The sequence below is a fragment of the Chrysemys picta genome, chromosome 9 (genome assembly GCF_011386835.1).
Source record: "Chrysemys picta bellii isolate R12L10 chromosome 9, ASM1138683v2, whole genome shotgun sequence".
Lineage (NCBI taxonomy): Eukaryota > Metazoa > Chordata > Testudines > Emydidae > Chrysemys > Chrysemys picta.
Genome location: NC_088799.1, coordinates 50,248,241 through 50,260,537, shown reverse-complemented (window position 1 = coordinate 50,260,537; position 12,297 = coordinate 50,248,241). Strand labels below are relative to the sequence as shown.

At 50.9% G+C, this 12,297-nt stretch overlaps 1 long non-coding RNA gene across 1 annotated transcript; it reads left to right on the top strand.

Annotated features, from left to right (window-relative positions):
- The first annotated feature begins 1,020 nt into the window (after positions 1-1,020).
- LOC135973341 (uncharacterized) lies at positions 1,021-6,324 on the top strand. Its single transcript, XR_010590149.1, has 2 exons — positions 1,021-1,438; positions 3,652-6,324. It is a non-coding gene; the product is annotated as an uncharacterized LOC135973341 (long non-coding RNA).
- Positions 6,325-12,297: the final 5,973 nt, after the last annotated feature.

Below are 12,297 nucleotides of genomic sequence, written 5' to 3'. Positions count from 1 at the left end.
CCTTCCTTTCCAGATGGGGAGTGGCAGAGAAAGACTGTTATCAACAGGCTCGAGTAGCACACAAGGCCGGAGGCAAATCGACACTGGCTCACCGCCTCCTGCATTTTGTTCTGCACTGATATGGAAGGAGCCTGCCGAACTCGGCACCCCTGCACTCCGCCAGGGGAAAGTGCTGCTGGGTCCAAGCATAGAGCTACACCCCTCAGACAGCAATCTTCTCCTGAGACCTGAGCCAAACCCCATTCGAGGCAAGGGTAAGGCTGCTACTGATTTCAGGAGCTGTGGAGCAAACCCTTGCTACTAAACGTGCCCAGGGAAAGGACAGAGACTGGGACAGGAGGAGACAGGTAAGGGCAGAGATAATGAAGGACTGAGAAACAGAAAGCAGAGGATGAGCCCCAGCCCACACTAGGGTGACCAGGTGTCCCGATAAAATCGGAACCATCCCAATATTTAGGTGTTTGTCCCCAAAGATCGGCCGGGACGCAATTATTCCCGATAAAGCCGGCAGCTTTTTTTATTTTTTGCTCCACCGGCAGCATTCGGCTTTTTTTTTTTTTCCCGCTGGTGGAAACCCCCTCCCACCCCCCATGTGTCCCGATATTTTCTTCCTCTCATCTGGTCACCCTAGCCCACAGTGAGGGCCACAGGAGCAGACACAGGGACAGAAATAGCAAGGAAGGGAATGCTGCCAGCCATTGACTTTATTCCCAGTGTTTCCATCGGTCAGGAGCACAGCACGGAGTCTAGGACAGAGCAAAGACAGCAGCTGGTTCTGCTCAGTTCGGGATTGCACCTGGCCTAGCAAGCAACCAGTGTTTGGTCTGACAGAGCCAGAGTTTGCCGACCTTCAGGTCACTGCAAAGCCCGTCGTCTATTTCCTAACACAGCTCTTCCTGGGGCTGGTGGGGGAGGAGAAGGGGTTGTTTTTCTCTTTAGGGGTGTGGAAAGTCCTTGACTTTTTTGTTTGCTGGGTTATTTTTTGCTAAGTGTTTTTATTAGGGTTACCATTCGTCCGGATTTACCCAGACATGTCCTCCTTTTTGTGTTAAAAATAGCGTCCGGGGGGGAATTTGTAAATCACTAAAAATGTCCGGGATTTCCCCCCCCATGCAGAGCGAGGCGCGGCTGGGAGGGCTGCAGGAAAGTCAGCCGCTCGCATGGGGCTCTGGCAGCCAGAGCCCTTCCCCCGCAGCTTGCCGGGCTGGACTCCGGAGCAGCTGTAGAGCTCCTCCTCCCCCCCTCCCTCCCCGCATTCTGAGCTGGCCGGCCTGCCGGGCCGTTTGCATCGGCCTCGGCAGCTCCTCCTCCCCTGCAGCCCAGCGCCCCGCTCCGGCAGCACTGTGCAGGGGCAGGGACCGGGTTGTGTGTTGCGCTGGGGAGTGCACCCACGTGTCCGGCTCCGCACAGAGCCCAACACCATGTTCTGACCCGCGGGGTAAGGGGGCCAGGGGGCAGGAGAAAGGGCAGGGAGATTTTGGAGGGGGCAGTCAAGAGACGGGGAGGGGGGGTTGGGAGTTCGGGGGGGGGCTTTTTAGGGGGGGTGGAGAAGGTTTTGGGCAGTCAGGGTACAGGTAGGGGGTAGGGTCCTGGGGGGCAGTTTGGGGGGTCTTAGGAGGGGGCAGTTAGGGGACAAGGAACAGGGAGGCTTAGGTATGGGGTGGGGTTCTGGAGGGCAGTTAGGAGCAGGGGTCCCAGGAGGGGGCAGTCAGGGGACAAGGAGCGGGGGGGGTGTTTGGGAGTTCTGGGGGGGGCTGTCAGGGGGCAGGGGTGGGGAGAGGGATTGGAGCAGTCAGGGGACAGGGAGCAGAGGGGTTTAGATGGGTCGGGAGTTCTGGGGGGGGCTGTCAGGGGGTGGGGAGTGGTTGGATGGGGCGTGGGAGTCCCAGGGGTCTGTCTGGGGGTGGGGGTGTGGATAAGGGTTGGGGCAATCAGGGTACAGGTAGGGGGTAGGGTCCTAGGGGGCCAGTTAGGATGGGGGGAGGGTCTCAGGAGGGAGCAGTCAGGGGACAAGAGGCAGGGAGGCTTAGGTAGGGTGTGGAGTCCTGGGGGGCAGTTAGGGGCAGGGGTCCCAGGAGGGGGCAGTCAGGGCACAAGGAACGGGGGGAGGGTTGGAGGTTCTGAGGGGGGCGGGAAGTGGGAGGGGCAGGGGCGGGGCTAGGGCAGGACGGGGGCGGGGCTCCTCCCGTCCTCTTTTTTGCTTGCTGAAATATGGTAACCCTAGGTTTTATACTTTCTGTAAATGCTTCTAGCGAGCATTGGAGAGAGATCAACAGTTATCGGACAGAATGTTTTCTCGGTGGAAAATACCATCTTGTCCAAATCAAAACTTTCTGATCTCTGAAATCGAACGTGCTGATTTCAACAAACAAACAAAAACCAAAACACTGGAACGAAGCATTTCAATAAGGTTGAAACTTTCCTTTTTGACCTTATCAGAACAGAGTGGAACATTTTGATTCTTCATTTCAAAATGACCTTTTGTTGCAAAATGTATATTATTTTTATATTCTTATAAATCAGAATGTGAAATAAAACTTTTAAATGGTTGCAATCGGAACAAAATGACTTGATTTGATTGAAAACAATTGTTTCGATTGACCTGAAACAAAAAGTTTTCAAAAATTCTGTTGGCAATGAAAACAACTTTTGAAATGGTGGAATGTCCCACATAACAAATTGGGGTTCCTGCACAGCTCTAACCAGAGGCTCAAAACATGGAAAGTGAAATCACATACAATCCTGGGGCAATGTGATGTCTAGCGATTTATTCGTGACCCTACAAATGACTCACTATGTGACGTGACAGTACTTCACCTTTCTGCTCAGTTTATTCAGCCATAAGGTGGACCTAGTCAGATGGACCTCAGAGGGTTGTTAGGAAGCATCATTCATGTTTGCAAAGTGATTTCAGACCCTCAGACAAAAGGGGAAATTATTTGGTTATTGTCAAAATGGACCCCCTGACCACCAACCCCTGGTGGGGCATGCTGCAAAGGGAATCAGAGCCAGGTCCCTGACTCCAGAACCTGCACGGAAAAAACACCAAACTGAACAGAAGGTTGCGAGGGGCCTTCTGTTCTGGGATTCCCTTCCTTGGCGTGAATCCTCTCTGCCCTCCGATGGCATGAAAGCCCTGACTTTGCAGCCTGAGTGGGTTATTCAAAGACTAATGCACTTTTCCTTCCTTCACCTCAACTCTCTATGTCCACTTGTCACCCAGGGGTGGTCAAAGGTAGATGAGGGTGACACACGTGATTTCTTGCTTGCGTACGTCTACGTTCTAAGCTCTTGCTAAAGATAAGCTTCCAAACATCTTTAGCACTAAGCTCTCCTGGGCAGAGTTATTTGTTAAGTAATAAGCGTTTTAGTGTGGTAAGCGGATTAGATGGGAAAGCAGCACCTGACTAATGTAGTATTAGCCATGAGCTAAAAGGCTCCCACCAGCTAGTCCACCTCAACTGCCCAGAGAGGGATCTGCTGGCTGGAGCATGAGGCCACCAGGGCACCAGTAGTAAAAAGCAAAGTGACAGTGGAAACGAATGACAGAAGCAGCCGCTTTCCTCTAACACGGAACAAGGGACTTTATTGGAATAAAAAAAACAGTGTCATCCCTAATGCTGCTCCCTCTCTTTCTCTTCTTCACTGCAGAGATCTTGCCCAGGTTCCGTCTGCAGATTTAAAGAGACAGTGCACAGACGCCACATCCTCCCCACCTGCCCTGTGTTAAAAAGAACATAAGAATGGCCAGACTGGGTCAGACCAATGTTCCATCTAGCCCAGTATCCTGTCTTCCAACAGTGGTCAATGCCAGGTGCTTCAGAGGGAATGAACAGAACAGGTAATCATCAAGTGATCCATCCCCTGTCTCCCATTCCCAGCTTCTGGCAAACAGAGGCTAGGGACACTTCAGAGCACCCAGTTTGGCCCATCCTTTCTCCTTGGGATGGGTTTTGCCAAGATGATTCATTTGAGAGCCAGGGATGATAGTGAAGTTGTCAGTGGTGATAGACAAAGGGGAATGCAGATGTGGATCCATGCCCATATCATGATCAATGGAACTGGAGTCAGAGCGCCCATGTTCCCTGGAGGGACTGATATTGACGGGACACCAGGAGAACAGGCAGTGTGGGGAGCCGGGCTGGAAGCAACAAGGTCAGGCCAGAGCAGTGCACAGAGTTTAATAAAGTTCCACTTGTTCAGCTTACCCGCCTCCAGCCTCACTCTTTGCAAATGAAACGTGGTGGCAGCACAGGAGTGGTGAGTTCTCTGCAGTGCAGCAGCTGGTGGCGTGTGCCGTGGCACATGGTATGATGACCCCTGAAGCCTTGGATTTTGCAGACACAAACCTAGCCCAGCGATGGATCCTGCACTCACTCTGAAGCTCACCATGGCCTCACAGGAGTCCTAGGAGCCCTGGGGACCTATTGCTCCTCAAAACAGAATGAGGGAGGACTGGTTTGTCACTAGAGACCCATCCTAAGGGAAGGGGATGGCCCCCTATGCTACTGCCTTACGCACACTGGCTGCCACATGCGATTCTGGGGACTTGTCAGACTCCCTGATTCAGGACAGGACAGTGTGCGGCACTTGGGATCCCGCCTGCGGAAGCGGCTGCTCCAGGAATGCGATCTCAGACTAGACAGATGCTTACCCATGGGATGTGCAGTGGAAGCTGCAAGAGAAAGTATGACAGCCCTAGGAGGCACAACAGCCCCAGAAGTATGTACAGTGAGACAACAGCAAAGGCGAACAGGTGGCCAGGGCTTCATACTCATTGTGAGATGCACTTACCGAGGGAGACGGCATGAGCAGGTAGAGTCCCTGCATTGGACAGCATTGCAAGGAACGTGGCAAGTTGAGCCATTTTAGCAGCGTGTGCCAGAGCAGAGGAAGGATCCAAAAAGATTCAGCCAGACTTGTACAAAAGTGGGAGGGCACACTGGACAGCGGTGGTGACATGATGATTCTCTCCTGGAGTCCAAGAACATTTCAGGCTCAGACTGAGATGACATACATTGGACACCTGCTCACAGCAGAGGGACTGAAAGCAGGTCCCAACAAGAGCAAGGCAGTCAGACCTGCCAGCTCCAGAAGATGTGAAAGAGGAACGGTGCCTAATAGGAATGATAAATGTTCTGTCTACACCTGGCTGCAGTAATGGAACCCATTCGTCAGTTCACATGGCAGGATGTTGAGTGGGACCGGGCAGATCCCCAACAGCAGACATTTAACACACTGAAACAAATGATAACGGTTGCCCCATCCTGAAATATTACCAGGCAGGAGAGTGACACTCCAGCGTGTTGCATCAGAGAAAGGATTGGGTGCAGGAGCAGCCGGTCACTTACGCCAGCAGAGACCTGTCAGAGACTGAACAGGGATCCACCCAAATAGAAAAAAAATACTTCTGGGTGTGGTGTTTGGAGTGGAATGATTCCATCAGGACACCTGGGGCCACCCAGCAATAGGGCAATCTGACCACAGACCCCTAGAGACAATCATGGCAAAGCCACCTCTTAGTGCTCCAAAGAGATTGCAACCCATGTTGATGTGCCTTCAGTGCTTCCAGCTAGAGACCAGTCACTGTCAAGGACTATTACTGGTGTGAGCTAGCACACTGAGCAGGACATATATACCCAGCATCAGCAAGCTGGGGGAAGGGGCTCAGGGCACACTGCAGCATGTTAATGGATTCAGTATCCTAGTTTCAACAGCAAAGCAGATGGAAATCAAAGAGGTGATGGAAAAGGACATCTAGTCAAGAGAGCAATACTAGCAGGGTGGCCAGGAGAGAAAAGCCATATACTGGTAGAAGCAGAAACATAAACATGCAACTCTGCTGCTTGGTGGAAGGATGGGACACCTGCCTGTCGTGTGATAACCACCAGCAGAAAGAGACTGTTACCATGTGAGCTGCCCACCCAACCATGGGAAAAGATTGGAGCAGGTGTATTTACCTTCAAGGAAAAGCAGCACAGTGGACTATTATTCACCACTCAATGCCTTGCCTGATACCAGAAGCAAGTCAGTCATTGGCGAACTGAACGCCTGTTTGCGAGATGTAGCATTCCGGATGTGACGTTGCACCCCATAATGCTTTATAGGAATATGCTTATGAGTGTAAATATGACATAAATGGAATATGTTTTATGCTAGATATGCCATGTAGCATATCTTTGCAAAGGTTATGATCTACTGAATATATTCATCCTATTTGTATGCATGTAACATCTTTATATCTGAAGTTATGAGCGTTGGGTCTATGCTTGTAATTAAAATGTTTGCTGTAGGAAGCACATAAAACAGATTTGGTCAACATAGTGTGAAGGGGTTATTCAAGTATCAGAGGGGTAGCCGTGTTAGTCTGAATCTGTAAAAAGCAACAGAGGGTCCTGTGGCACCTTTGAGACTAACAGAAGTATTGGGAGCATAAGCTTTCGTGGGTAAGAACCTCACTTCTTCAGATGCAAGTAATGGAAATCTCTAGAGGCAGGTATATATCAGTGTGGAGATAACGAGGTTAGTTCAATCAGGGAGGGTGAGGTGCTCTGCTAGCAGTTGAGGTGTGAACACCAAGGGAGGAGAAACTGTTTCTGTAGTTGGATAGCCATTCACAGTCTTTGTTTAATCCTGATCTGATGGTGTCAAATTTGCAAATGAACTGGAGCTCAGCAGTTTCTCTTTGGAGTCTGGTCCTGAAGTTTTTTTGCTGTAAGATGGCAACCTTTACATCTGCTATTGTGTGGCCAGGGAGGTTGAAGTGTTCTCCTACAGGTTTTTGTATATTGCCATTCCTGATATCTGACTTGTGTCCATTTATTCTCTTGCGTAGTGACTGTCCAGTTTGGCCAATGTACATAGCAGAGGGGCATTGCTGGCATATGATGGCATATATAACATTAGTGGACGTGCAGGTGAATGAGCCGGTGATGTTGTAGCTGATCTGGTTAGGTCCAGTGATGGTGTTGCTGGTGTAGATATGTGGGCAGAGTAGGCATCGAGGTTTGTTGCATGGGTTGGTTCCTGAGTTAGAGTTGTTATGGTGCGGTGCGTGGTTGCTGGTGAGAATATGCTTAAGGTTGGCAGGTTGTCTGTGGGCGAGGACTGGCCTGCCTCCCAAGGTCTGTGAAAGTGAGGGATCATTGTCCAGGATGGGTTGTAGATCACTGATGATGCGTTGGAGAGGTTTAAGCTGAGGACTGTAGGTGATGGCCAGTGGAGTTCTGTTGGTTTCTCTTCTGGGCCTGTCTTGTAGCAGGAGGCTTCTGGGTACACGTCTGGCTCTGTTGATTTGTTTCTTTATTTCCTTGTGTGGGTATCGTAGTTTTGAGAATGCTTGGTGAAGATCTTGTAGGTGTTGGTCTCTGTCTGAGGGGTTGGAGCAGATGCGATTGTACCTCAGTGCTTGGCTGTACACGATGGATCGTGTAGTGTGACCGGGGTGGAAGCTGGAGGCATGAAGGTAGGCGTAGCGGTCGGTTGGTTTTCGGTATAGGGTGGTGTTAATGTGGCCATCGCTTATTTGTACGGTGGTGTCCAGGAAGTGGACCTCCTGTGTAGATTGGTCCAGGCTGAGGTTGATGGTGGGGTGGAAGCTGTTGAAAGCATGGTAGAATTCTTCCAGGGCCTCCTTCCCATGGGTCCAGATGATGAAGATGTCATCAATATAGCATAGGTAGAGAAGGGGCATGAGTGGACAGGAGCTGAGGAAGTGTTGTTCCAGGTCAGCCATAAAAATGTTGGCATATTGTGGGGCCATGCGGGTGCCCATAGCGGTGCCACTGGTCTGGAGGTATATATTGTCACCAAATTTGAAATAATTGTGCGTGAGGATAAAGTCACAGAGCTCAGCAATAAGTTGTGCTGTGTCATCATCAGGGATACTGTTCCTGACAGCTTGTATTCCATCTGTATGTGGGATGTTAGTGTAGAGAGCCTCTACATCCATGGTGGCTAGGATGGTGTTTTCTGGGAGGTCACCAATGCATTGTAGTTTCCTCAGGAAATCTGTGGTGTCACGGAGATAGCTGGGAGTGCTGGTGGCGTAGGGTCTGAGTAGGGAGTCCACATATCCAGACAGTCCTTCAGTGAGAGTGCCAATGCCCGAGATGATGGGGCGTCCAGGATTTCCAGGTTTGTGGATCTTAGGTAGTAGATAGAATAACCCCGGTCGGGGCTCTAAGGGTATGTTGATTTGTTCCTGTGTTAGTGTAGGGAGTGTCCTGAGTAGATGGTGTAGTCAGACCTGTTCATGATGACAACAGCACCTCCTTTATCAGCCTCTTTGATGATAATGTCAGGGTGGTTTCTGAGGCTGTGGATGGCATTGCATTCTGCACGACTTAGGTTATGAGGCCTCTGGGGTTATTCAAGTAATTCAACTTAACTAACAATGGACTTTGGGAGACACCAATCCACATCTGAGCTTTCTTGGGACTGTTCACACTAACATATAAATAATGGTGTCGGCCTGCAAAAAGCTGAATAATTCATAGACATGTGACTTGCCCAGGTGGCTAGAGACCCCATCTTGTGACTGTGATATGGCACAAGAGAGAGAATATAAGAGGCCCTGGAAACCCCTCCATTTTGTCTTCAGCTGGCTCAGAAGATAGCCTCTCCATCCCAAAGAGATGCCTGAAAGAAACTGGAACAAAGGACAGTAATTATGGGAGTGTGAGTGATTGCTGGACCCAGACTAGGAAGGAGTCTAGTCTGTGAAACAAGCTTATTGGAACATCTCTGAGGGTGAGATTTACCTGCATTTAGTTTCCTACTGTATTAGGCTTAGACTTGCGTGGTTTTTTTTTTATTTTGCTTGGTAATTTACTTTGTTCTGTCTGTTATTACTTGGAACCACTTAAATCCTACTTTTTAGATTTAATAAAATCACTTTTTGCTTATTAAGTGACCCAGAGTATGTATTAATACCTGGGGGAGCAAACAGCTGTGCATATCACTCTATCAGTGTTATAGAGGGCGAACAATTTATGTTTACCCTGTGTAAGCTTTATACAGAGTAAAACGGATTTATTTGGGGTTTGGACCCCATTGAGAACTGGGTATCTGGGTGTTGGAGATGGGGGCACTGCTTAAGCTGTTTTCAGTTAAGCCTGCAGCTTTTGGGGGACGTGGTTCAGACCTGGGTCTGTGTTGCAGTGTCTGGCTAGCGTGTCTAGCTCAACAAGGCAGGTTACTGAAGTCCCAAGCTGGCAGGGAAAACGGGCTAAGAGGTAGTTCCAGCACGTCAGGTGGCAGATCCAAGGGGGTCTCTGTGACCCAACCTGTCACACAGGACACTGTGTTCACTGACAACAAACCTCCATTTGTCTTGGAAGAATTCCAGGAGTTTGCATGCTACAGGGAGTTTGACTACCACCCCTCCTCCCCAGCATACCCACAGAGTAACAGTAAGATGGAATCAGCTGTTACTCAAGGCTGTTTCTTCTGGTTCAACCCCTTTGATAGCATTTCTGGCACACTGGAATACCCATCCCAGAGGTGCCAAAACAATCCAGTGCAGGGAAGACCTGTTGCAGCCAGAAAGATGGAGAAACCACTGAGAGGAGATGGCCGACAATCAGAGAAAGCAGGCACTAGAGTATGGCAGATCAGCTACAGACCTGCCAGCTGCAGAGACAGACAATCCAGCGAGTCGAGCCATTAGAGACACAGCAGAAGGAGGGAACTAAAGGAATCACAAGGGGTGCAGTGGCACACAGATCTCACAAGGTGACTGCGTGGGAGGGACGAGTGACCCGAAGGAAGAGGAGACACTTGGGAGCCAGCAGACACAGCACCTAGAGAGAGCCCACAGCGATACAGAGATCACCCCCAAAGGAAGGGACAGAACTATGCAGAGGCCGACCCCTCAGGAATGGAGGAGACTCCAGAGACAGGTGGCTGGCCTCGGAGACAGGTGATGGACACAGAGCAAGGTCACTCCTGGTGCAGTCACCTGCTGAGGAGACCAAAGTGTCTCACAGACCCTGTGACCAGCTGAATCTGTGTAAAGACAAGCCCAGCTCGGTGCTAGCAGCCTCTGGCCAAGGGTCCTGGGGTGGGATCTGGGTGTCAGGCTGTATCAAAATGTCTGTAAAATCAGGAAGCTGGACCATGACCAGTGGAACTGGGCCCATGCTCCTGGAGGGACTGTCACTGAGGGGACACAAGCGGGCCAGGCAGTGCGGGGAGCTGGGCTGGATGCAACGTGGCCATGTAGACAAAGCAGTGCATGGGGTTTAATAAAGTTCCACTTGTTCAACTTACCCGCATCCAGCGTCATTCTTGGCTGATGAGACCCACGCCCAGCATGCGCACAGCCTCCCTTTCACACTCCCTCCCATGGCTACAAGTGCCTGATTTCACAGCTGGAAATGCTGGCCACACTGGAACATGTTTTCTCACTGGCTCTCTGACATGTAGGTCACCAGCATGAAGGGCCCCACCCTCCACAGCCCTGCCCCGGGCGTGGTCACTCCCACCTGTGCAGAGAGGGTGTGGAATGCCACCCAACCAACATGCTCCACTCATGCACACCTTGCACTGGTGTCGGTGACAGTAGGAGGGACAGGGGCCACAGGGCAATCAACACAGGAACCATTTTTATTTTTTTGGATGGGAAAATCCCTGCCTGACCATTTCAGGGATATCAGTGGTGTTGCCTATGAACTGTCCTACCTGAATCTACATCAGGAGGCCCTCGTGTCAGAACAAAGGGAGGGAGAGATGAAGTAACTTGTGCCAGGATAGCAGGTCATTTCCATGAGGGCAAATACCCCAGTGAAGTGGGTGTGGTTATTTTAAATGACACACATGCACCCCACTCCAAGCTGGAGAAGCAGAGCTGTAAGGGACCATGGGGGATCCCATTCACTCAGGAAGGAGAGGAGAGCAATTTAAGTGTTTGCTCAAGGTTTGCGATCTCAAGTGCTTGGGACCAGGAGAAGAAAGACGTGTTGACGCCCCCTCCCATGATGTTTTGGTTGAAAAACAAGGATTGTAAATAATGACTTTTGTAAATATGTTCTCAGCAACCTGCTTAAATGGGCCCTCCCAGGAGTCCCTGTGGTGCCATTTACATCCAGGAACGAGTTCATTTAAAGATAGCTTTCAGAAGCAGCTAACAATTCTGTGCTGCCCTGAGGGGACGGGCAGGCAGGGAGAATTTCTTCTGATGTTTCATCCCAGGGTTGTGATGGCAGAGAAACTGTGTGTTTGTTGTCACTATCTTCGAGGAACGTGTCCCAACCTGGGTACCCAAACCCCATTATACTTTGTGCTGGAGACAGGGCAATAGCCCAGGTCCAGCTCTGTGCATCCTGTGCAAATTCTCTGCCAACACAGCTCCCATCTGACACAAACCACCACACTACAGACGGTTCTGCCAATGGGCACTGGTAGTGTCAGCTGTTGGAGGCATCGCACCAATAACAGAAATAGGATGGGGGGGGGTAGGCAGCACAACTAATACATCTCTCCTCTTTGTGCTTTGAAAAAACCAGCCCTACGCAAGCAGCAGCTGGGTTGTCAATGGGCTCTCCTGCAGACTCTCCTGTCTTTCTCTGGCTTGCCACATGTCCGTAATCCAGGGTGGTGAACAAAGGTTTGCAGAGAACTCACCTAGAGCTATTAGCAGACAGCTCTCCTCATTCAACTCCTGGCTCCGCAGCATGTTTGGCTGGAGCGGCTGTGCTCCCTTCGCTCATTAGCACGCACCTGCCTTCAATGGAAGCTGAAATGACCGGATTCTCAGAAGGAGTCCCAGGCTAGGAGAGCTTCCCAGATTCCCTGAACAAGAGCCTTTAAAAAGTCCTGTGCCATAATAAACAGGTTAAGTCTCATTCAAACGAGCCACTTTGTGCACTTTCCTGCAGTTAGAGGCTGAGATCAGCATGCTGTGCACTATGTTGAAGGAGTTAAACTTGTTTCTGAAGGGCTATTCTTAGGTTAACCTGGCCTGGAGCAGGCCCTGCTCCCCCATTGCCTTCAGGGCCGCCCAAAGGATTCAGGGGGCCTGGGGCAAAGCGAGGGAGCGGACATAAAAAAAGGCGCCGCCCGCTGCGGTGCTTGTACTCACCGGGCGGCGCTCCGAGTCTGTGGCAGCGGTGGTGGGTCCTTCACTTGCTCCACATCTGCGGCAGCACTGAAGGGCCCGCTGCCAAAGTGCCGCCGAAGACCCAGACCGCCGCCGGGTGAGTAGCCAGGGAAGGGATTCTCGGCCAGGGTTCGCGGGGCCCCTGTGGGGCCCGGGGCAAATTGCCCCACTTGCCCCCCCCGAGCGGCTCTGATTGC